The sequence below is a fragment of the Dermacentor silvarum genome, chromosome 4 (assembly GCF_013339745.2).
Source record: "Dermacentor silvarum isolate Dsil-2018 chromosome 4, BIME_Dsil_1.4, whole genome shotgun sequence".
NCBI classification, from domain to species: Eukaryota; Metazoa; Arthropoda; class Arachnida; order Ixodida; family Ixodidae; genus Dermacentor; species Dermacentor silvarum.
In genome coordinates, this window is record NC_051157.2 from 104326061 (window position 1) to 104350435 (window position 24375).

At 48.8% G+C, this 24375-nt stretch overlaps 1 protein-coding gene across 6 annotated transcripts in view; it reads right to left on the minus strand.

The window, feature by feature from the left end:
* LOC119450459 (sulfotransferase 1C2) overlaps positions 1 to 24375 on the minus strand; it is a 233226-nt gene that overhangs the window by 127753 nt on the left and 81098 nt on the right. For 3 of the 6 annotated variants that reach the window (XM_049665888.1, XM_049665892.1, XM_049665887.1), the window contains exon 1: positions 19398 to 19468. The exons of 2 other annotated variants lie outside the window; for them this stretch is intronic. The gene's annotated coding sequence lies outside the window, so the exon portion shown is untranslated. Of the gene's footprint in view, positions 1 to 19397; positions 19477 to 24375 lie in introns of those variants that run through there. One more of the 6 variants, XM_049665890.1, reaches the window with a different exon arrangement.

The following is a 24375-nucleotide window of genomic DNA, read 5'->3' on the forward strand; positions in this document are numbered from 1 at the left end:
TCGCTGTTTTTGTATTTCAAGATGTACGCTAGAAACGAAGACATTGCATATGATTTCCAGTGATGAATTGTGAAGCTGTGTGGATGGAACTGGAGGATGGCAACCAGACAATTGTCGGTTGCCTGTATCACCCGCCTTCATCTTCAAAATCTGCTTTTTTGCAATTACTTGATCACTCTGCTTGGTGTTCGACATAAGATAGAGTCTTTAGAAAGGAAAAATTTTGTGCTTCTTGGCGACATTAACATAAATCTTTTAGATGACTGCAGCCTTGCTATTGCTGCCTACACTAACTTCCTTCATGAATATGGCTTCGAATCAACGGTTTCCCTACCATGTAGATGTGTTTTGGGGCTTCCACCACGTTCATAGATCATATATATATGGTCCAACCTTATGTGTCCTGCAGTTTGCCGTGTACTTGAAAATAACATCACTGATCACTTTCCTGTCTTTTTTAAACTGCCTTATCAATTATATAAACATTGTCATGGATTGTAAAAAGCTGTGATTCATAAAGATATATTCATCGCTCGTGTTGGTGAGCTAAATTGGCGTTCTGTGATTTCACAGTCAAGCGCAGAATCTGCTTTTAAGGAATGTTCGGAGGTAATAAAAAGTATTAATAATTCTACCAGCCTTGTGAAATGCAGAAGACATGTCCAAGCGTGACACAATCCTTCGTTAACCAATGGTCTAACTAGCCTACCTAAAAGACATAACCTTTATCGAAAAGTTCAATAACGCTCGTTTAACGTTCGACTGACTCAAAACTCGCGATAAAATTATTGTAACATGTTAAACAGGCTGCTAACTTGCCAAAAGAAGTTATTACGAATTCAAAATAGCCAAAGCCGGTGCAGATTCCAAAAGGCAGTGCAAATAATAAATTCCTTCTTGAACCAATCCAGTCAGGATAAAGCAATAAGTAAGCTTCATTTATCAGACGCCACGTATACGCAACCAGTGGACAGGCCAACGCATTTAATGAGTTTTTCTGTTACCATACTTTTTATCATAGCAATATATACGCAAATATTATTTCAGCGCTGCTTACAACCATTTAACTTATTTCTAAATGGTCCAGATGAAATAATCAATGTCATACATCATTTAAAGAACAGCAGCAGGTCTGGACGAAATCAGTTCAATTACCATTAAATTTGCAGCATCATCTTATCGCCCGCCCGTCATCTCAAGTTATGAATTTACTATTTAAGACTGGATTACATATAAGTCAATTAAAGAAGGAAACATTATTCCAGTATTTAAAAAGGATGATCGCTCCTGCACTTCTAATTATAGCCCTATAGCTATTCTTCCCTTCTATATAGCAAAGTTACCGAAAAATGTATTGAATAACGCCTATGTAAATACTTCTCAAAATTTAACATTCTTTCACCAAATCAATTCGGCTTCAGTGTAGGTTCTTTGACTGATTGTGCTATACTTTCTTTCACGGATAAAATAAAAAAGCGCTATAAATGCCTGGTTTCTGCACAGGATCAGTTTTTATCGATCTATCCAATGCATTTGATTCCGTAAACGACCTCATCTTACTTGCCATATCAGATTTGGTTATGGGTAGGCACATGAGTGATCACTTTCGTATGAGCTTTAACTGCGTGTGGAGCTGTATCTGATCTTTTTCTCCACCTCTTCTTTCCATTTTCGCTGCTGCAATCGAAGCTATCTCTAATCAGAGATAGCTTACCTTGCCGACAGAATGCTTGTATGTCTTTCCGAATTTTATCTTTTCTTTCACCACAGTTCATTATTTCCTTATTTCTCATTTTTCCGGCCAGAGAAACGCACTTAAGGCAGAGCCACCTCCCGTTCTCTTGAATAAACGTTTGTCTCTGGCCGCAACAAAAAAATGAGGGCAGCTTGCACTAGTGGTGCAAGTCGGAAGAAACAGCGTAGCTGGGGGTCGACCAAGGTTTACGAAGTTTTGCTATGTTTGGCTATGTATTATTCTGTTATGCTAAAATTTTCCCGAGTTTTGCTGTTTTGCTGTTTATTGCTATGTTATGCTAAGATTTTACCGAGTTGTTGCTATGTATTGCTATGGTATGCTAAGATTTTAACGAAGTTTTGCTATGCAATGCGTATGTTATGCCAAAAATTTTGCAAACCTTCATTCCTCCGGCGTCGTTTTCGGCGGGAAAAGCTTCGCGGAACACTTGCACGGCGACATTGCGCTTCTCAAAGTCTCGAACCGAGTCTGAGTCGACAGGTTGACGTCAAACCACAGCCGATCGCATACGCGGCAGCGGTGACCAAACTCGACGTTCAAGAACTCTCGCTGAAATCGGCCATTCGCGCCACGCATGGACTTGTAGGTTTTACGCTGGAAGTTACGCATGACATTGTAGCCAGGGGCGCTATAACGTAAAATGGTTCCAAACTGTTTTGATTCCAATTTCTGCAGTCAGCCTCCACGATTGGCCAAAACATTTTCGGGCCACTCCCAACTTCACCTGTCTCTCACGCGACGTCACGAAAACAGCGATAGCTCCCCATCTGATATAACGTGTACACACTGATTATGCATGATCAAACTGCACCAAAGAAAAGTAAGCATTTCTGATTCCATGCCTTTTTACCGTTAGCCCTCTGCTATTGGTCCAATGTTTTCTGGCTACGCACACTTCGCGTGTCTGTCACGAGACGTCACAAAACCGCGATAACTCACCACGTCAAAGTGACGTGCACGCGAAAAAACATAATGCATTAATATGCCGAAAAAAACTGAAAATGTTTCTGAATAGCCGCAGACTGCCCCGTTCCGAAAGGAATGGAGGATGGCGGCCCGCCGATAGCTCAGGCCCTCGCTACTCGCACCTGCCGGTGAGCATGTGTTTATATACGCATGATAAACCTTTTTGCGTGGCAGTAAAACGTTGTCGAGCCCTTTCGGCATGCATACGACATCGCCATGCCAACTCTTCCTCGCTGAGGATCCATTTTAGCAGCATTCTTATCATTCCGTTGCACGCCGCCGCGATTTTCGACCACCCACCGCAAGCTAAGTATGGCGAAGCGGACACATCGGAGAAGCCGGCACCACCCTCTTCATGCGGTTATCTATTTTCACTGTGCTGGCTCGGCCCCATCGAAACCCTCTCCACTAGAGCGTGCTCCTCGCCTCTTGTCCGTCAATTAGATAAGAAAAACCGCTGAGTGTAGACAATGCTATTGGTTTTTAAAGCAAACAAAGGTGACCTGCTATAAACGAGGAGAGTGTTTGATTGGGGTTGTTCAGACAACGCTGCTGGTCACCACCCAATGCTTGCGTTGGTGGTTACGTAAATTTGACGTCAGGAGTTTGGAATCAAAACGGTTTGGAATCATTTTACGTTATAGCGCCCCAGGGTCACTTTCTCGGCGCTTGCGATCACTCAAACAAGAGCGTTCCCTGCAAAGGGCGAGGTACTCGGGATCTTCCGCTCTTCGCTGTCGCTTTGACGAAGATTCACTAGCACGGTATTCCGGGTTTGATCGCAGCCGTTGCATTCGTTCACGAGCTGAGGTCCGACGGGCTTTCTATCGAACATCTTCTTCCTCGGGGGTTAAGTACTTCTTCGGCTGACTCATATTTTTAGGCGGCATAGGCGATGTGCTCGGCGCAGAGACACTAAGCAATGTGCCGCCGTCGTGGCGTCTCGGAGCTTTATACGAAGGCCCCGACAAAGCGGCGCACAGTGACGTCGTGTCTTTTTTTTATCTCCACCTACACGGCTGTGGAAGCTTGGCGATGCACGGGACGCGGCGGTGCAGCGCGGCGCGGCCGGGCGCAGACATGCCAGGTGGTTCCTAGGCGACTCATAGTGACGTCAGTGCTGGCGCAGCGCGACCCAGGCGGAGCTGTGCCAAGTGGTTGCTAGGCAATGCAATGACGTCATAACTCGGGGCAGTTTCTTAGAATGATTTGTAGTCGAACCTCGAGCTTAAACAGCTACTACACCATACAGCTACGCTGTTAATAGATTAGACAAAAGGATAAGGCGCTGTATTTTGTAACCCAAACAATAGAAAGCTAGATAGAGAATTGAAATAATTAACAGTGGTTGAACAGGGAATGTTGCCGGAGCCAACGTTTTCTTCGTCAGGGTAGATTAGTTCATTTCTTTTTAAGGGCAGCAACCACGGCTACCATGAAGAAGACAAAGTTGGCTCCAGCGACATTTCTTGTTCAATCACTCTTAATCGGAGCCCGAATTCACAAGTCCTTGTGCTTTCCTTAGTGTTCTTAGCCATTGGTCAACTACTTGCCCTAATAATATGTCCAACATCAGGACAGGCTGAAGCAGTGTTGCCAGGTCGGAGGAGGCCGCGTAGCCCAAAGTTAGAGAAATTGTAGCCCAAATATAGCCAAATACAAGAGAGCAAAATATTTCGTAGCCAAATGTAGCCATCTTTATTTGCAGTTTTATTTCTATATAAATTTTCACATTCAACTACGGGAATCCTATTTTGCACAACCCATTCTAACCAAATGTCCTTGCCGCCATGACGGTCGACATTACGCTTGCACACAGAACACTTTCTGGTTGGCCCCGAAAGCTCTCAAGTTCTAGCAAATCGCTGCAGAGGGCGAAATGATAGTGCTTTTATTTTATGACAAATAGAACTGAATTGTTATTTTAGTTATATACAGTAATAATAACTACGATCTCTGCTTTTTAGCTCACGTGAACACAAAATAATGTTCAGCATCATTGAGCTGGTGACGCGCCCACGGCTTCTTTTTATGAGCCAAAACTAGTGTTTCGCGCTATGATATCTCGCGTTATTTGTCTCATCGTCCTATCTTGCTTTCTCGTTAATTAGCTTGGACCGGGTTGCCTGGGACACACTCTATATAGTTTTCATTTACATCAGCCTGGCCGCCATCTTAGGTCTCTAGCATGCCAAGAACATGCGTTAAAAAGAAGTGATAGACAACATATATGCCACTGGCTGTCTCACTCGGTGTAAGCGAAGCTTTAAATGGCTGCTGCGCAAAACGGCACTCCAGTGTAAGAAGGGCGCAGTCGTTTGCAGCGTCGAGCACGTCTCGAACGTGGCTCGCTTGAAATGGCAAAAGCCGCGACGGCTCACGAAGAGCAAAGGTAAACGACAAATTGATAACAATGGTAACCTTGTGAAAACCGGTTAGTCTCAAAAAGGAAACCGTGTTGTTATGCTAATAATTACTGGGGTTTACCGTGCCAAAACCATGATTTGATTGGGAGGCATGCAACAGTGGGGGGCTCCGGAATAATTTTGACCACCTGGGGTTCTTTAACGTGCACATAAATGTAAGTACATGGATGTTCCTATATTTTGCCTCGATCGAAATGCGGCCGCCGTGTCCACGTATCCAACCCCCGTCCTCGAGCCAGCAGCGCGACACACCACCTGCTAAGCTAACACACTGGGACGTGGCGCACTGATGGCATCGTGGCAAACATGTTTCGATATTAGCACAATAAGTACCTGCATCTATCACGCTACGGCCAAACCATCTATAAGTAAATTGAACAGGACCCATTTTGGGCTCGGGGTCTTGCTCCTATTCTTTATTGTACTTTCTCGCATACTTGACCCGCTTCCTTATGGTTCGATTCTCCTCTCCGAGGAGGATTCGGTCTTAAGTCTAACCTATGGAAATGAATCTCTAATGTAAGCACGAACAAAAAAATTACTCCATCTCCCGCTAAAGGGAACCATGTGTGGATACGAAGCAGAGGGGAGATGGTTAGCTTGAGCGGTAGATAGTTTCCCGGCAGCGGCCTGAGCGCTCATCGCGGCGCTGCACAGGAGAGAGAATGAGGCGCGCGCGCTCCGTCATTTTCATATCGCGGAACTACCGTGGTGCCCCCAGCGGAGTATGCAGATGTCGCACCACCTGTCGTGCGCGCCGCTCCGGATTCCTAGAGGAGAGAAAGGGGGGAGCGTAGGACAGGAGAGAGAGGGGGAGGGGACGTGCATGCGCTGAGGGGGTGTGGGACGCCGCGGGACGCAGGAGGGACGGACAAAGCCCCCGCCATAAGCTGCTTCGCATCTAAAATTCATCTGTCAGGAAAAGGGAAATGGCAGTAAAGCTTAGCGTGAGAAACGTAAAGCAGGTCGAAAGCTGTGCCCGGCGCGATAGTTCACCAAGAAGCCATGGCCATGAACACACTGGAGCGTGTCATCTACCCGTGCGTCTTTCATGTTGGCGCCACGATCGCTCGACCCTGTTTTATTGCTCTCTGAGTATGGCGATGTTACTACTACAGTGCACTGTTAAAAACCCTCTACTACCAGGTTCCACCCGATGCCCGGGGATCGGGTGTCTCACGGTGAAGCGCGATGTAAGTTTCAGTACATCGAAGATCAAAGCCACCGGCTCAGACAGTGGCGCAGAGAATGGAGGGGGGGGGGGAGGCGGAGGGCATTTCGTGCACGCACACACGCACAGGCGCGCTGCCGGCTTAGCTAGCTAAAACATAGCCATCGAGATTTGTTTCTACTCGACCAGAGCGACTTCTGGAGCGTTGATTAGGGCGTCACTTATGGCCCAAACAAAGCCAAGTCACAGATTTTCAGTAGCCCAAATATAGCCACATAGCCGACTCGTCCAAGTCGACGCCCAAATTTTTTTTTCTGTAGCCAAATTTGGCTATATATAGCCAAACCTGACAACACTGCCGCTGAAGTTTTGTCTCACGAGCAATTCTAGCGTAAGAACGGTTTAGCAGCGGAGCTGTTCAAGCCGACTGTCAGTCCGTAAAACGTTAACAAAAAACATCGCTGCGCGATGAGTCACCTAGATTGCCTAGCAACGCACTCGCAGAGCGGCGTGTGTTTCGCCTCCTCTTCATGCCGTGCACATGTTGCCTTGACCATCACCACCTAGTGTTGTTGCCTTGACATGGGACGTTACGGAGAGGGAAGGAGAACATACGCGCGGCACGCCCTATGCTCGAGAGAGCGTGAGAAAATGAGAGAGAGAGAAAGAAATTGTAGCAGCACCAACGAGGCAACGCGCAGAGCTGCTGCCGACGCCTTCCGCGTTTCCCCGTTTCCCTGCGTTCGGGCCGAACGCGCGCGGTGTCCGTGACTGCAGCAGGTACCTCTGGCGGCGGCTCGGCAGGTTTCGGCCAGCCACACCTCGGCAAGAGTACAGGTGCAGCTTGGCCCTGACGTTACCGGGGAGATGAAGCTCGGAGCCGCCGCGACGGCGGCAGAACTGTCGTTGACTCTGTGGCGAGTACATGTAGCCTTGACCTGAGCCGACCAAAGAAGATCCCGACACCCGAAGAAGCGGCTAATCTTGAAGCGCGGCGCGCGGCCAAGGAAGAATCGGCGCGTCGGTGGCGAGCCGATTCGGAATCTCGTGCCTAGCAGCACTTAAGATTTCCTAGCAAAACTTACCCAAGTCTAGTAAAACCTGGAAGAAAGGCTAGGTTTGTTGAAAAACCAGGAAGCGGAGCCGAAGTAGAGAACGTCTTGTTTATTCGACGCTTGCAAAAAAAAAAACCTAAAAAATGTAAGCGCGCGCTTGTGTCCACGCTCGCTTCTGGCTTCGTCGTCTTCTCTTCGTTATCAGAGCATAATATTCAACAGCTCCCGGCCGAACAATTTGCGTGTGCTTGCTCCTTTTCAAGACGGAGCTTGTCCAGCAGATTCTAGGTGATACAGCATCTGTATCGGTCTCCGAAACGTGTTGCCACTAGAAGTGCGAACTTTGCATGAGCGAACTTTGCCGTCGCTGCCCGGAAATAATTCTGTCAGTTGTCCCATCTTCCACAATTGTCTTGGCGAGTTTAATTCTTTTATCAATACTATGTCTCCAAGCTTCACTGATTCTGAGTGTCTAGTTTCATTAATGTGAGCTGAACGAAGTTCTTGGAGGTACTCTCGTCGCCACCGGTTCCAGAGATTGTTTAACACATGTTCTCTGTGTTTCCATTATCGTTCAAGTAATTCGCGTGACGACGGTGTCTCTTTTGATGCTGTGCTCGACAAGTCCGGAGGAATCATAGTCAATCTTTGGCCTATGAGGAAATCACATGGCGTAAGCGGCGTTGGTTCAGAGGCTTCTGCATACACAAATGTTATCGGTCGTGAATTTATCATCGCTTCAACTTGACAGAGCGTGGTCGAAAGTTCTTCACAGTTAAAGAAATTATTTCTGAGTGTTTTCTTCAATGTAGACTTCACAGATATAATGAGTCGTTCCCAGAATCTTCCCCACCAGGGAGCTTGTTCGGTAATAAATTTCCAAACAATCCTGTGACTTCCGAAATACGATTGTACTTCCTGTGATTTCATTAATACATAAAGTCGCTGGATCTCCCTTGAGGCCTTTCTAAATGTCTTGGCGTTGTCGGAATATACAATCTTACAAATTCCTCGTCGTGCCACAAATCGTTTAAATGCCAGCAGGAATTTGTCGTAAGTAAGATTGGTGACAAGCTCCAGATGAACTGCTTTGACGACTCCACACGTGAAGATGAGTATATATAGCACTTCTTCGTTGGTCCTCCGTTATCTTTGTGTAGAAGCGGTCCGGCAAAATCGATACCACTGAATTCGAAAGGTGGAGAGGGCTGAACACGTGCGGCTGTCAGAGGCGCGAAGGACTCCGAGTATTGCCTGCAGGAATATCGCCGGCAGACTGTGCATTCGTGAATGACTTCCTTTACAACCTGTCTGGCCCTCAGTATCCAGAAGTTTTCTCTCAGTTCAGTTAAAAGAAAACTGAGGCCAGCGTGTAAAAGTCGTTGGTGTTCCTTCTTGACCAACAATTTTGTGAATGTGTCTGAAGCAGGTGTGATGAGCAGGTTCGAGGACAAAGCCGTTTGTTGGGAAACACACACACAAACTTTTAATGAAACTAGAAACGAAAATTAACCCATAAAAACAAACAGACAAAGATACCATGAAAGCATGTAGCTGGAACGCTAATGATATGAGGCAAGTTCGGGCAGGCTGCGGGTGTGAGTATGCACTAGAGTCTCGATGCGGCGAAGCGGAGACGACGCGAGAAGCGTTGTTGGTCTCACCAAAAGGTCGCTGTATCGGACCGGCTACCAGAGCGTGGCAGCGCTGGCTCGGAGGGAGAAGACAGGTGGCTTGGCAGCACGGGTTGATGGCGGTGGCGTTCTGGTCGGGCAGCTGATCGTGGAGCTCGGGCCCGTAGCCCGACAGCTCTTGTTCTGCCCACGGGCGCAGACGCTCACCGGCCTCGGGCAGCAGCAGTTGATTATCGGGCAGGGTGGCGATGCCCGGGAAGGCAGGCGGCTTGGCAGCAGGGGTTGACGGCGGCGGCGTTCTGGCCGGGCAGCTGGTCGTAGAGCTCGGGCCCGTAGCCCGACAGTTCTCGTTCTTCCCACGGGCGCAGACGCTTGCCGGCCTCGGGCAGCAGTTCTTGAACGGATGGAGTGGCGGCGCCCAGGAATGGGTTGGCAGGAGGCCCCGGCCGGGTGAAGTCCTGGTGGCTCGGGTCCGGAACCCGACGGCCGTCTTCAACTCCCGATCCGGTGGCCGACCTTCTCCTGGTGCCGCTTCTGGAACTCCTCCCCCTACTGCCAGCGCGGCTCCTTTTTCTGCTGCTCTGGTCGATTCGTCGATTTATCATTGGCTGCTCGAGGCTCCGTGTTCCTTTGTGATTGGATTCGCTTTCTTTTGGTGTTTTTTCTTGTGCCGCGTGTTCACGGGCCGGACGGTCTTCGGCGTCGTCGTTTTCGGCGCGGCGCGGTAGAGCGGCGTGTGCTCTCCTTGTCGTCTGCTGCTTGTTTGAATGTACCGTGAATGTACCGCACCTTGTCGCACACCACAAATATCACCGTCGCGCACCACACATCACATAAGCCCCTTTTTGGGACAAGTTTTTCCACAGGAAAAACTGCCGGTCAGTGCGCGACACCTTTCACACTTATACTCTATATGGCACATTCACTGTGGGTCCATCACACAAATTCAAGTCTTGAAGCTCACGAGGTATTCAAGCACAACACCCACGAATGCTCATAACAAGCGAAAGCCCTTACAAGTTCAAAACAGTGTTTATGGGGTGCATAAAGCATGACATTCACAAAAAAACTACTTCAAATAAAGAACTTGCAGTTCAATTGAAAACCAAGTTGTCTATTCACAACAAATATGTTTCCGTCCAAGATCAAAATCCTGATATGGCAACCGGCTATTCAATCGGCTTCTTAAGTTATTGCGTCCCAGGTGAGACGAACCATGCGTCTCTTTTGCGTTTGGGACAACCGCCCTGGAACGGCGCGTCTTTTACGCGTTTGCGATGATAGCACGGGCGCCGCTTTGCTGTGACGTTGAGAATACATACTCGTAGACCCCTGATTGATCTGGAACCGGTGCTTTACTGCTTTGCTAGCCTCGACCTGGTCACCTGAATAGCCTTCCCCGACCTTACACGAATGCAAAGTATCTCTACTGACCTCTACGCGTTCACCCTCTGACATGCTATTGCCGTATTCTCCAGTCGAACCACAGTGTGATGTGTCATTAACCGCAAGCAAGCTATCACACAGAACTTGTCTACACTCATCACCATGTGCTGACGCAATCGGCGACTAGCTTCGCCAGTCACTAGTCCCGTTCTTGTAGTTGTTACTAGACTCTTTGCCAAGGTACTCTGTGTTTAGCTCCTTATCGAGAACCTCTGTGCTCATGTACATTTTACATTGGCCTATGTGGCCTTCGGGATTGCAGGCAGGCGAAAATATCCTCATTTGAGGTGAGTTATTCGAGTGGTCCTCAACCATATTGAGGCCACTTATCACCACCGCAAGTGGTACACCGGAAGAGTGGGGGAGCATTTCATCGCTCGCCTCGCACTCTTCGAGGTCATTGGCTTTGCGAGCCTTTGCCCAATCAGTCGGGCTTTCTACAGGCATCTGTGCCTCTTTATGCGATGTGCTTTCAATTGCACTGGTTCGCAAGCGTACCTATTTGCTGGTGGTGTCCTCTCCGAGGCCACTGCCAATGTGCACCATTGCCCAGTCCGTCGGGCGTTCTGAAGGCATTTGGTCCACTTTATCCAAGGTGCTTTCACTAGCACAGATGCGCATGCGTGCCTCGATATCATTGGTAGTTGCCTGCTGACTGCTCCCTGAGCTATCCTCGGCCTTCTTGAGGTTAATGTCGGGACCTACACTGGTCCGTTTCCTGCCTATTTCTCTGCTGCCCTCTTGTTTAGTGCCTTTTCCTAACAAAACCCCGTGAGGGTATTCGGGGTAATCACTAAACAGACATTTCGAACCCCCGAGTCTGGAGCCCGTGTCAAACGCTTGATCAATAGAGGTTGTATACGACTCCAGCTCGCGGATCTCTCTCAGTGAACGTGCCCTTTCCGCCTCTGCGACCTTGAGACGCAACTGCAAAATACGTGCCTCGCGCTCAAGCTGATCTTTTCTCGCTTCTCGTTCCGCAGCCCGTTCTTCTCGCTCCGCAGCGCGTTCTTCTCGCTCCGCAGCGCGTTCTTCTCGCGCTCGCGCCTCGTGCTTGTCTAACCACGCTGTTAGCTCTGCTCCCTCTAGCCCCATGCGTTCCGCTAAAGCTACCAGCTCTCGCGTGCTAGCCATGACTTTAACTGTTAGAATTAGCAACAGAATCCAACCAAACGGCTTTGTCCTGTCGCGCGGACGCCAATTTGTGATGAAGCGTGACTGCAGACGGTTCTTCGATTGGGGGACAACCCCATTAAGGGCAAAGCCCAATCGGGGACAAAGCCTTTTGTTGAAAAACACACACAAACTTTTAATGAAACTAGAAACGAAAATTAACCCATAAAAACAAACACACAAAGATAACATGAAAACACGTAGCTGGAACGCTAATGATATGAGGCAAGTTCGGGCAGGCTGCGGGTGTGAGTATGCACTAGAGTCTCGATGCGGCGAAGCGGAGACGACGCGAGAAGCGTTGTTGGTCTCACCAAAAGGTCGCTGTATCGGACCGGCTACCAGAGCGTGGCAGCTCTGGCTCGGAGGGAGAAGACAGGCGGCTCGGCAGCACGGGTTGATGGCGGTGGCGTTCTGGTCGGGCAGCTGATCGTGGAGCTCGGGCCCGTAGCCCGACAGCTCTTGTTCTGCCCACGGGCGCAGACGCTCACCGGCCTCGGGCAGCAGCAGTTGATTATCGGGCAGGGTGGCGATGCCCGGGAAGGCAGGCGGCTTGGCAGCAGGGGTTGACGGCGGCGGCGTTCTGGCCGGGCAGCTGGTCGTAGAGCTCGGGCCCGTAGCCCGACAGCTCTCGTTCTTCCCACGGGCGCAGACGCTTGCCGGCCTCGGGCAGCAGTTCTTGAACGGATGGAGGTGCGGCGCCCAGGAATGGGTTGGCAGGAGGCCCCGGCCGGGTGAAGTCCTGGTGGCTCGGGTCCGGAACCCGACGGCCGTCTTCAACTCCCGATCCGGTGGCCGACCTTCTCCTGGTGCCGCTTCTGGAACTCCTCCCCCTACTGCCAGCGCGGCTCCTTTTTCTGCTGCTCTGGTCGATTCGTCGATTTCTCATTGGCTGCTCGAGGCTCCGTGTTCCTTTGTGATTGGATTCGCTTTCTTTTGGTGTTTTTCTTCTGCCGCGTGTTCACGGGCCGGACGGTCTTCGGCGTCGTTCGTCGTTTTCGGCGCGGCGCGGTAGAGCGGCGCGTGCTCTCCTTGTCGTCTGCTTCTTGTTTGAATGTACCGTGAATGTACCGCACCTTGTCGCACACCACAAATATCACCGTCGCGCACCACACATCACAGCAGGAAGCAGAATGGGGTGCTTGGAACTTTCCCGAAGGTTGCTGAACTGAAGGCGACCTCCCTAGCGAAGAAGCCCTAATTCGTCGTGATATGGTCTGAACCGCTGGAGTGTAATGTCCATTCTGCTGACATCCGGTCCAAATACTTTATCTTGCGTTCGACATATCCAATAAATTTCAGCCTCTTGTACTTCAGTTGCGTCTAAAGGTCCCTTCTTTCTGGCGTCTGCGTACCTGCAATTTTTAGTAAATCGTTGTATCCATGCAGTTATACGCATCAGTCGGTTATAAGAGCTGTAGTCGTTGATGTTTACAATCGTAAGCACTGGTGGAGCTGCTGCTTTCAAACACGTAGTTTCCTCTTCTAGGCCGACTGTATCCTGAATTGCTGCGGCTGTACAGGTACTAAATTATTTAAAGCGCCAAACATGCACCAACTAGCCCAACAAAAAGTTCTGCTTGTACAGGTAGTTTCTTCTATTTCGACTATATCCTCGGTGTTGCAAGGCTCGTCGAAAGTCGTCTCAGTGTAGAGAAAGTTTGGTCCTTTCCACCAAATCGAACTTTGCAAGAGTTGCTCCGCAGTGGTTCCTCTAGACAGTAAATCGGCTGGATTTTGATCCCCCGGACAATGTCTCCACATGTTCAAATCGGTTAGGGAGAGTATCTGTGCAACTCGATTTGCTACGAACTGTTCCCAGCGTTTCGTTGAACGGCGTAGCCAATGAATCACGATGATAGAATCTGTCCACATAACTGTTTCAACGCCCTCTAGGTTTAGGGCACGTTTCCCTGTTGCAGTTAGTCGAGATGCAACAAGGGCTCCCATCAGTTCTAATCGTGGCACAGTTATCTTTTGTAGAGGTGCGACTCTGGACTTGGCTAGCAGAAGCTGAACTGTTGTCTCCCTTGATGTCTCGTATCTGAAGGTAAAGCACGGCGCCGTACGCAACTGGGCTAGCGTCACTAAAGACGTGGATGGTAACCTGCACATTCTTGTCCAGGAGGAATTGACCAAAATGTCTCTTAACTTCCAGCTGATTAACAGTTCTGAGGCCTTTAGTCCACGCTTTCCACTCTATAAGAAGGCACTCAGGAAGTGGCGCATCCCAGGTGTATTTCTCTAACCACAGCCTTTGCATAAATAACTTGACTACCAGCACGAAAGGCGCTAAGAATCCAAAAGGATCGTACATGAGTAAGGCGAAGCTTAAGATCTGTCTGTTCGTAACCTTTTGTTCGCTCAATGATTCAAGCATCTTCGTTAGTGATGGCTGTAAGATGTCTTTGTCGGTATCCCAAACGAGACCAAGAGTCTTCTTTTCGTTTTCTACATCGAACTGTACCTTTACGTCTCTACTATTGTAAAAGTTTCGTAAGTGTCCATCATTTGTCGTCCACTTTGTTAGATGCATTCCTGCCTCTTTCAAGATACTGAAGCTATCGCTAACGACTTGCTGCGCTTCTTCTTTGTTCTGTGCCCCGATGACCAAGTCATCAACGTAGAAATGATCTTTCAATAGTTTGGCAGTAGAAAGGTATTTGTCTTCTACCAGTTGGAAGTGGTGTCGCAGGGTTGCAGCAAGGAGAAAGGGACTGCTGCAGGCGCGAAAAGGAACCCTTGTCATGCACAGTTCTTCAATATTGGAAGACCCTTCTTCAAACCAGAAGTAAGGAAACGCGTCTCGGTCGTGTTCAGCCAGCGACACTTGAAGAAACGCTTTTTCGATTTCGGCGGAAATTCCAATCTTGAAGCTGCGAAACTTCAGCAGTAAGTCCAGGATGTCGGGGTTCAAATGCGGCCCTTTCCACAAGACGTCGTGAGTGAAGGTGAGTCCGCAGCACGAGAAGAGGCATCGAATACCACCCGTACTTTCGTTGTAGCTCTGTCGCGTCTCACTACTGCTCGGTGTGGCATATAGTACGTGATATGTTCACTCGTACTGTTCCGTTGTGACCATCTCAGCGAAGTCGTTGCTGTAGAAGCTCCTAATAGCAGTGTCATATTATTTCTGAAACTCTGGTTCTCGATGTAGCCTTCTCTGCAAGGACTCCAGCCTCTTTAACGTGACATCCCGGTTGTTTTTAAGCTGGGAACAATTGCTGCGCCACGGCAATTCAACGTGATAGCGACCATTGATTCTAATAGTTGGTTCCACGAAGTTCTTCAGGACGGATTCGTCATCTTTTGAAAGTCTCTCTTCGTTAGTCAGTCCCAGATGTTCTACTTCCCAGAAAGACCTCAGTTGCTGGGAAACATTGGCTTCCGTTAGGCATATGTTGAAGTTCCTTACGGTTTCCGGCTTGTAGAACTGAGGTGGGCTTCTGGTATCTCCATGAAGTGTTCATCCGATGATAGTTTCGATGGCGGTCAAGGAGTCGTCCAGTCGATGAATTCTTCCGCTGACGAGCTGCCAGTAATAGTCTGCACCTATAAGCATGCTTATTCCAGGCTCAGGCGAGACCTGAACTGCGTTGACGTCAGCCAAAGGTAAGTTCTTGCTTTTCAACTTTTCAAGTACATTTGTCTCTGTCAATGCTGACAAGTCATTGCATATTTCTGGAACTTCTATAGGCTCTACTTCAAGTGAGTTTGAGTCGTACTGGCTATGCAGCGTGACTCGTACTCTCCGATAATATTTCCATGGTGCTGAAACGTTTCCAAATCCCGAGATGGTGAGCTGCTCTTCTGCTAACACAGTGGCTTTCAGCTTCCTAGACAATTCTTCCGTGATGAAGCTGCGTTGACTGCCACCATCAATCAACATTCTTACAAAGCATTTGCTTCCAGTGCCCAAAGCCCAAACTTGGGCGGTCTGCAGAAGAACTGTGTACTTTAGGGAGTCTGTTGACGAGCTGGAAACAGTTGTCTGTGTTTCTGTATTGTTCTGCTTCCATTTTGGGTCGCACATCGTCGTGATATGTCGCCCCTTGCATTTCGCACAGCTTAGTCTCTTCCAGCTTCGACAGTCTTTAGCTTTGTGATATTGTCTACCGCAGCGGAAGCAGCATCCTAATTTGCGTAGTTTCTCTTTTTTCTCGTCTAATGTTAGTTCCGCTGGGCAGACATCCACCGAGTGATTTTTGTCTCCGCACATTATACAACTCTCTGGAGTCAGTTTCACGGTTAATATAGATGCAGAACCTTGGAAATGTTCATTAGATTGTCGTTTTGAGGTTGAGGCTTGTTCTCTCTTGTCAGAAGTCATCATTATAGCCGGTTCCCGGCTTCTTACTTCAAGGCTCAAGAAGTCTAGAAGAACAGACATTTCATCTAGTCTGTCACTAGTAACGCCTGTATTTGTCGAAGACAAGATGCGCTGAGTATAACGGAGTACCATTTCTTGCGGAAGATTTTGTATTATAGCAGTTTTCAGAAGCACTCCATATTCTTTTTCTTCGACGCCGAGGTTATACAGGGATCTCACGCGAGTCTGCACTTCTTCATGCAACCTTTGAAGCCCTTCGAAATCTTCGCAGGAACGAACTTTACGTAGGTTCAGAAGACGACGCATGTGGTCGTTAACAATCAGCGTCTTCTGACCGAATCTTTCTTTGAGAAGTTCTATAGCTGTGCTATAGCTCTCGTTAGTTGTCGACAGACCGCTGATGACACTTTCCGCTTTACCCATCAGGTAGCTCCGAAGATATTTCAATTTGTCTATGTTTGAGAGATATCGGTTCTGGTGAACGGTAGACTCAAATTGATCCCAAAATTCTGGCCATTTAATGGGGTCACCGTGAAACTTCGGCACATCGAGCTTAGGTAGCTTAACGTGTACGCGCGCTTGAAGAAAGTTATCGTGAGATGCGTGCGTAGTCGTTGTTTGCATAGCGGATAAAATGCGTTCAGCGCGGGATTTCGCGAGGACGATAGATTCCTGGTACTGTCCGACGCATTTGAAGCTCATCCTCAAGGTTATCATCGGTAACATGCTCTTCTACTTGGTTATCAAGGTCCGTAAGCATAGTTTCCTTCATCTTCAATACGTTAAGATGGTCAGTCAGCTCACCAGATGGTGTTGGTTCCGTCTGCATAAGAGTTGTCATGTCGTTGATGATCCTGGTGACCGCCGCTCGAACGGTAGCACGCTTCCGTCGTAGTCATTCCATGTCGTCACGTCGGGAATCGGAGGCCTCGTGATGACGTGGATCGTTCTTCGATTCTGTCGCAGCGTCGTCGCGTTGATCGCGTCGGTCGGTCGTCTTCTTCAGGTAGCTCGCTTCATCGTCAGGGGTCTTCAACTGTAGATCTGATCCTGGTCACGGCACCATACTGTTGAAAAACCAGGAAGCGGAGCCGAAGTAGAGAACGTCTTGTTTATTCGACGCTTGCAAAAAAAACCTCAAAAATGTAAGCGCGCGCTCGTGTCCACGCTCGCTTCTGGCTTCGTCGTCTTCTCTTCTTTTTCGGAGCATAATATTCAACAAGGTTGAACACCAGGTCCGCTGTTTACTCCAGTCTTGCACAACTATAGTGCAAGCTGCCCACGTTTTTGTCAATACAGGCATAGATACCTTGTTATTATACTTTACCTTTGGTTCAATTCCTATTATCGACCACATTGCGAGACAGATCGAAGGAACAACGGCATAAAAAGGGCCTGATAGCGGAAAATATAAAAAAAATATCTGGCTAGCCAGTGTTCGTGTTCTGGTGCCCATACAGGCCCTATTTAAAGTGGATGTTTGTAAAAAAACCACTGAATAATGAGCACATTATTTCTCTATCGCTTGTTTTGTGTGCACAAAAACTGTGCCAAAGGCAAAATATTGTCAAGGAATGGTCCCTAACTGAAAAGTGGGATACTAGGGGCCTTGCGAATAGGCACGGACGTGTGTTTTGCATTACCGGTGAAATCGCGAAAATGAGCGCAAAAGGTAACCACGTACAGTGAATAGATTTCGAAAAGCTGGCTGGAATTTTCAGTGACAAAAAAAGAATTCAATTTCATTCCCTGTATGTGAGCGCCAGGCTGGCTCTGACGGATAAACAGCGAAGGAAATAGGTAATGGAGCGTAGCCCCCAGTGATGAGCTCTAAAGCTTACGCGTCCGATGTACTTCCTGTCGCGCTGCATGACCTAATTTAGCGACAATGCTGCATATCAAGCCCTGGCCGTGTCAAGCGCGTCAACCGCGTCAAGCCCTCGCCTCCTCGATATAGCAGAGGTCCGGTTTCAGCTGCCAGACGCCAAAATGAGCACAAAAATGCAACCCCGTACGGTGAATAGCTTTCGAAAGGCTGGCTGGAAATTTCAGTGACACAAAAGAATTCAATTTCATTTCCGTTATGTGAGTATTTTTTTAACGCTTTTTACGTTAAAACAATATACGATGCCATGGCCCGTCGAGGTCATGGTGATTAGCAAAATAAACACTATTTTTTTTCGTAAGTTTTCGTTTTTGCCCAACGCTTGTTTTCTTTCAAATGAATGATTCTGGAAAAATATGACTCTGTTTCAAAACCGCACTTATATTGTTGCTCTGCCCGGACATTTGGGGTAATGACGTTTTTTTTTTTTTTTGCGCCAGCTTCACAACCGCACCAGAGCCTCTCCTGCAAAGTATCGTGCGCACAAGAGTCTGAAAAAAAGGTCTTCGAGAACTAACTGAGGATGTGCGAAGTTCCACAGCAGGCTGAGATGACCATATCAGCATAATCGTCGTCAGCTTGCATTACGTGAAAGCTCTATGATTTCTATCAAACTATCTAAAATTTTTTCAGAAAAACAAAATGTAGCAGCTGATTAGTTGAAAAGCCACATTCAGTAAAATATGTACTATTGACCAAAAACGTTTACACGCCATGGGACCTCAGAAAACGCTAAATATTTGAGCATGCAGCCTGTAAACGTAGCCAGTAAAATCGTACATCACAATGTTGTTCGCATATACCAGTAGAGGCTGAAAATGGGAATACCAGGCTGCGTTTTGAGGCTGTTGAGATACTCAGCTTTTTGTCAGATCTCTTGGTCCGTAAACGTTTTTGGTCGATAGTACATTTACGTTGCGATACTTATTCTGTTTTTATCGTTCGCAATACCTCAAGACAAGTAGTATTTACTTGATGTCATTGGCAAGAAACCAAATGGCACAGCGTTTAAAATATTGAAAATGACTTTCTGGTCTATAGTTGTGTGCGGTAAACAAATACCCGAAATGCTAGGAATACTGTTGTATAGACAAGTATACATACAAGACGTGATTTTTTGGTGTTTCTACCCTATTTTCAGAGAGGGAATATTTCGTTGGAAAATTCCAGCACTAGTTTTCTATGGTGAAAATTCCACTTGATTGGCATTTATTTACCTCGTTTTGTGTCTTTCGGAGACGTGTTTTAGGACATCAAGTGTTTTGTTTACAGTACTGACAAAACAATAAAATAATGTCGGCTGATAATGTGGCTTTGTGAACAACTAGTTAAAGTTCAAGCACTTTCTGTTAAAGGATTGCAGGGCCTGCTTAAGCCCCGACGTCAAAAAAGAGATAGAGGCGATATCGTGACTTAACTCGTGAAAAGTTGACTAAGCGATGTCTCGCTCTGATTAAAGACCTCAGGTGCACGGGCTTGAGTGCTAAGTTGCAGTTGGTTCCGTCACACGTAGGAATTGAAGGCAATGAAAAATAGGATGCGCTTTCCACAAAACTGAAAGTGCTGAAGAACCTGCAGCACACAAAGGACAAAATTAACGACTATTTACGGACGCTCCGCAAAACTCAGAAGCGCCCGCATCTCTTGCATGCATTATTCGTCCTTCAGCCAGCGCTTGGACATCGCCGCTGCATTTGATACCAAAGAAGGATCCGAATGACTGGCGTCCGTATGAAGACTGCCGTGCTCTGAATGCTCAAACCATGCCTGACAGCTACCCACTTCCCCATATCGAAGATTTCAAGTCTAATCTGGATGGGTGTATAAGGTCTCTAGCAAAGTCGATCTGGTCAAGGCGTACCACCAGATACCTGTTGAGACAAGTGACATTCCAAAAACTGCCATCACGACGCCCTTGGGTTTATTCGAAGTTGATCGTATCTTTTTTGGATTGCGCAACGGCCGGTCAACCATTCATGCGCTTTATCGCTGAGGTTGCACGAGGTTGCCCTGCAGTCTTCATGTATATTGAATATATACTAATCATCAGCGCCACTCCGGAAGACCACGAGCGTCACTTGCGTGAACTTTTACAGCAACTTCAACAATATGGCCTCGACGTGAACCCACAGAAATCTGTTTTTGGAACCTCCGAGCTGGATTTCTGGGGCCATTGCGTTTCAGCGCTCGGCATCCTGCCTTTGCCATGGCACAAAGAAGCTGTCAGAAATTTCCTGGTGCCCAACTCTCTCCGCTAGCTTCGTGAGATATTGCGCCTCATCAGTTTTGCACGCCGTTTTATACCACACTGCGCAGCCTTACTGCAGCCGCTCACTGCCCTCTTGAAAGCACCACGGAGCTCGTCTTCTACAATACCATGGTCGCCTCAGGCACAGTCTGTCTTTGAGGCTACCAAGCAAGCCGTTGCTGATGCAACTTTGCTGGTACATCCTTGTTTGGCGCACCGAAAAGGTTATGGTAGACGCTGCAAGTGTAGCCATCGGAGCGATGTTGCAACTATATACTGGCTGTGAATGGCGCCCCTTGGGTTATTTTTCTCGGAAACTGCAATCCACCTAGACACGTTACAATGCCTTCGGTCACGAGCTGTCGGCTTGTTTTAACTTTCAACCATTCCATCGAACATTTCCGACACTTACTTGAAGGACGCCAGTTCTACGTGATGACTGATTATAAGCTACAAGCTCCTCAAAGTACGTCGCTCGGGAGATACGGCATCTTGCATACATCTCCGAGTTCACCACGTGCAAACGGCATGTCAAGGTAGCCTACAACGCAGCAACCGATCCCCTCTCTCGTGCTGCGACGATCAGCTCTACTTCTACTGCTGTAGACTGGCACGCGCAGTCGGAGGCACAGCGCAACGACCTTGAGCTGCAAGCATTGCGACAACGCCCCTGCTCCCTTCACCTCGAGCATGTTCTCCATCCGTCCGCACCATGCTCTCTGTGGTGCGATGCACCTGGGCCTCTTCCACGCCCTTTCTGTCCTACAACGTTCCGGTGGACCATTTTTCACTCTCTGCACGATATCGCGCATCCTGTCATACGGGCCACTCAACACCTCGTCATGCAGCGCTCTCTGGCCTCGTGTCAGTGCCGATGTTCGCACGTGGTCCCGCTCCTGTATTGCGTGTCAAGCAAACAAAGTGACCCGCCACACTATTGCGCCGCACCAATGGTTGCTGCCTCCCGACCAGTGTTTCGACCATGTCAATATCGACATAGTTGTTCTGCTTTCTCTTTCGCGCGGCTACCGTTACATTTTGACTATAGTGGACCGCTTCGCCCAGTGGCCCGAGGCGGTCCCCATCGTCGACTTCACCGCAGAGACAGTGGCACGCGCTTTCGTTTCTTCATGGGTTTCACGTTTCGGCTGCCCAGTCATTGTAACGACAGACCGTGGACGACAATTTTAATCGGCATTATTTGCTACACTTGTCCGCATTCTGGGTGTGAAGCACGGCCGCACTACTGCGTACCACCCGTCCGCGAACGGCATGGTCGAGCGTCTTCGTCGGCAGCTAAAGGCGGCTCTCACAGCTTGCTGTGATCGGGAGCACCGGATCGACCACTTGCCCTTGGTATTGCTTGACATTTCGGCCGTCCTCCGCCGAGACCTTTGGCGCTCCGTGGGCGAACTGGTTTATGGCGTCCTTCTAAGCTTTCCTGGCGACCTTTCATCACGAAAAAGACAGCTCCTCAAATTTAACGCTATCTTGAATGCCTTCAGCGCTGCTTCCGCGACCTCCGATCCGTTCAGCCGAGATCAGCCAAACAACACATATTCGAACACCCGGACTTCGGGACCGCCACACATGTATTTATTAGGTGAGACGGCATCCGGGCGCCTATAACACCGGCCTACGATGGGCCCCTTCCGGTTCTGCGCTGTTCCACCAAGACTTTTGTCATTGAGTAACACGAGAATGAGGAAACGGTCTCTATAGGTTGCCCCAAGCCGGTATACGTGGAGGCACCATTCACCAATCCTAAGGTTCATCTTCAGGACCTGAATATAGCTTATCATACCATACCATACCATACCATACCATACTATGCCAATCTGCTTGTCCAGAGCACGGATTCCCCAGAGCCTTACCTTACCATGTAACCTCTAGAAGAATGCAAAGACAAGAGAAATATGCACGTAATGTCAATGCGTCAAAATAAGGTGTCCAAAATACCCGCGCCTATGGCCGGGCATTCCGGATGAAAACATCGAGTTGCCATTCATGTTTATTGCCTATAATTACAGGTGGGCCTCAAGGAAGCCTGTTGGGACCTCTCTTATTCAGTGTTTACATAAATAGCACAGTGTATGTTGTCACGTGCTACAGAATTTGATTGCCGAGCTTCTTCTGCGTACTGCGTAAATTGCTCAATGTCAGGAGTGAGCAACATGTCGTAATTCTGTGGAAGCATCGCATCATGCATGGTCAGAACCTCACAGACGAAACGGCGTGAATTGCGTTGTCTACTGGATGGCAGTGTTGTACGCAAATGTTACGTACAGTATATAGGACCCGATCCCACGTCTTGTGTTGTACATATGCGTACACAGATAACATGTCGGCGATGGTTTTGTTCAATCGTTCCGTTAACCGGTTGGTCTGCGGATGATATGCAGTGGTCTTGCGATGGCTCGTGTAGCTTAGCTTGAATACGTCATCAATCAGCTGGACCGTGAAAGCTGTGCCTCTGTTAGTGATCACGCACGACGGGGCTCCATGCTGAAGAACGATCTGGTCTATAAATAAGTTACAGGCCAGCGCGGCACACGAAGCACAGTCAGGGCGTAAGCAGGTGGAGCGGCCCAAGAGTAGCTCCAATTTGGGCACCACGCACAACAGGGTCTTCGCTGCAGTCTGTTCGCCTCGTTTTGACGAGAACGATCAGAACTGTCCTCCCGGCGTCGACCGCGAGCAGCGGCTTGTAATTCTCTCTGCACAGCAGTCTGGTGAGCCCGATCAAGCCTTACAGCTCCAGCTTACATGTCGGGCACGCCGCGTTTGCAGGCATCTTAAATAGATGGCGCCACCATACTGGGCGAGGCTCGGCAGCGCTTTGATTGCGCGCTTCGTCTGAATCGCATATCGTCGTCTGCGCCTGCGCGCGCTGCGTTTGCAGGCATCTCACCTAGATGGCGCCACCATACTGGCGAAGCTCGGAACGTCTGCCCCTGCGCGCTTGCCTTATAGGGCATTTCCGCTGGCCGATAGCAAGCGCTTGCGTGGCCCAGTGGTAGAGTGTCTGGCTCCCACGCAGTGGGCGCGGGTTCAATCCCGGCGGGAACACTTACTTTTTCCGCATTTACAGTGATAGCGGTTATGGCGGCTGAACGCCTGCTGCGACGGTATCATCGCGAACCGAAACGGCTATTGGAATGAGCCCGTAACAGCTTACGCTGTAAAATTGGGCAACATCGGCATCCGTAGCGCGTTGTGGTGCCCTTGTCTCGGCGTATCTAGTTAAGTAGTCTGTCGATAATATAATGATAATGGAAAAGATAATGATGAGAATGATAATGGAAAAGGCCCGAGTAAATCCATTCCTATTTGATCGAATGGTGCCCTGGGTGGTGCGATCGGTTGCAGCAGCCCCGCGGGCCTCAGTGGCGGGGATTTGCGGCGTTGACATTCGCGACAACTTTTGACGTAGCCCTTTACAGATGTAGAAAGTTTGGGCCAGTAGTACGCCTGTGGAACTCTGGAGAGAGTTCGTGATCGAGGAGCCTAAGTGACCAGATGTGGGCTCGTCATGGCAGGCAAGAAGAATCTCGTCGCGCATGTCAGTAGGTATGACGAGAAGGTAGGGTTTGCCGTTGCTTTACGAGTTTTAGATGCGAAGCAGCTTATGGTCGGGGCTATGTCCCTTCCTCCATCCGCCGTGCGGCGTCCACACATCTACTGCGCATGCACATCCTCCTCCCCATCCTCTCCTCTCCTTGTCTCATCTCCTCTCCTCTCGGCATTCCTCCTCTCCTCCGTGACTCTCCTCTCCTCTCCGGATTGCGCCACGAAAGGCAACACCTGGGGCTCCGCGGGCGATAATGCGAAGCAGCTTAGGTTAGAGGCGCGACGGTAGGCGCTGCATACTTGGGGTGATGGCCCCAAGGAATCCGCTGTCGTCCTCCGCGTCGGGATCACTAACTTCGGTGGGTGCACGCGACAACGAATCGGCATCTTCGTGCTTGCGGCCTGACCTGTATACGATGGTCAGATCTAATTCTTGCGGACGAAGGCTCCATCATGCGAGTCGCATTGAGGGGTCTCGTATATTGGTCAACCAGCTCAATGAATGATGGTCGGTCACTACTTTAAAGAGGCGACTGTAGAGGTAAGGCCTAAACTTCATGGTGGCCTATACTACTGCGAGGCACTCTTTCTCTGAGGTGAAGTAGTTTCCTTCTGCGCGTGAAAGAGTACGGCTGGCGTAAGCTATCACGCGTTCTGTTCCCTCTTGGTGTTGGAACAGGATGGCGCCAAGACCCACGTTGCTGGCGTCGGTATG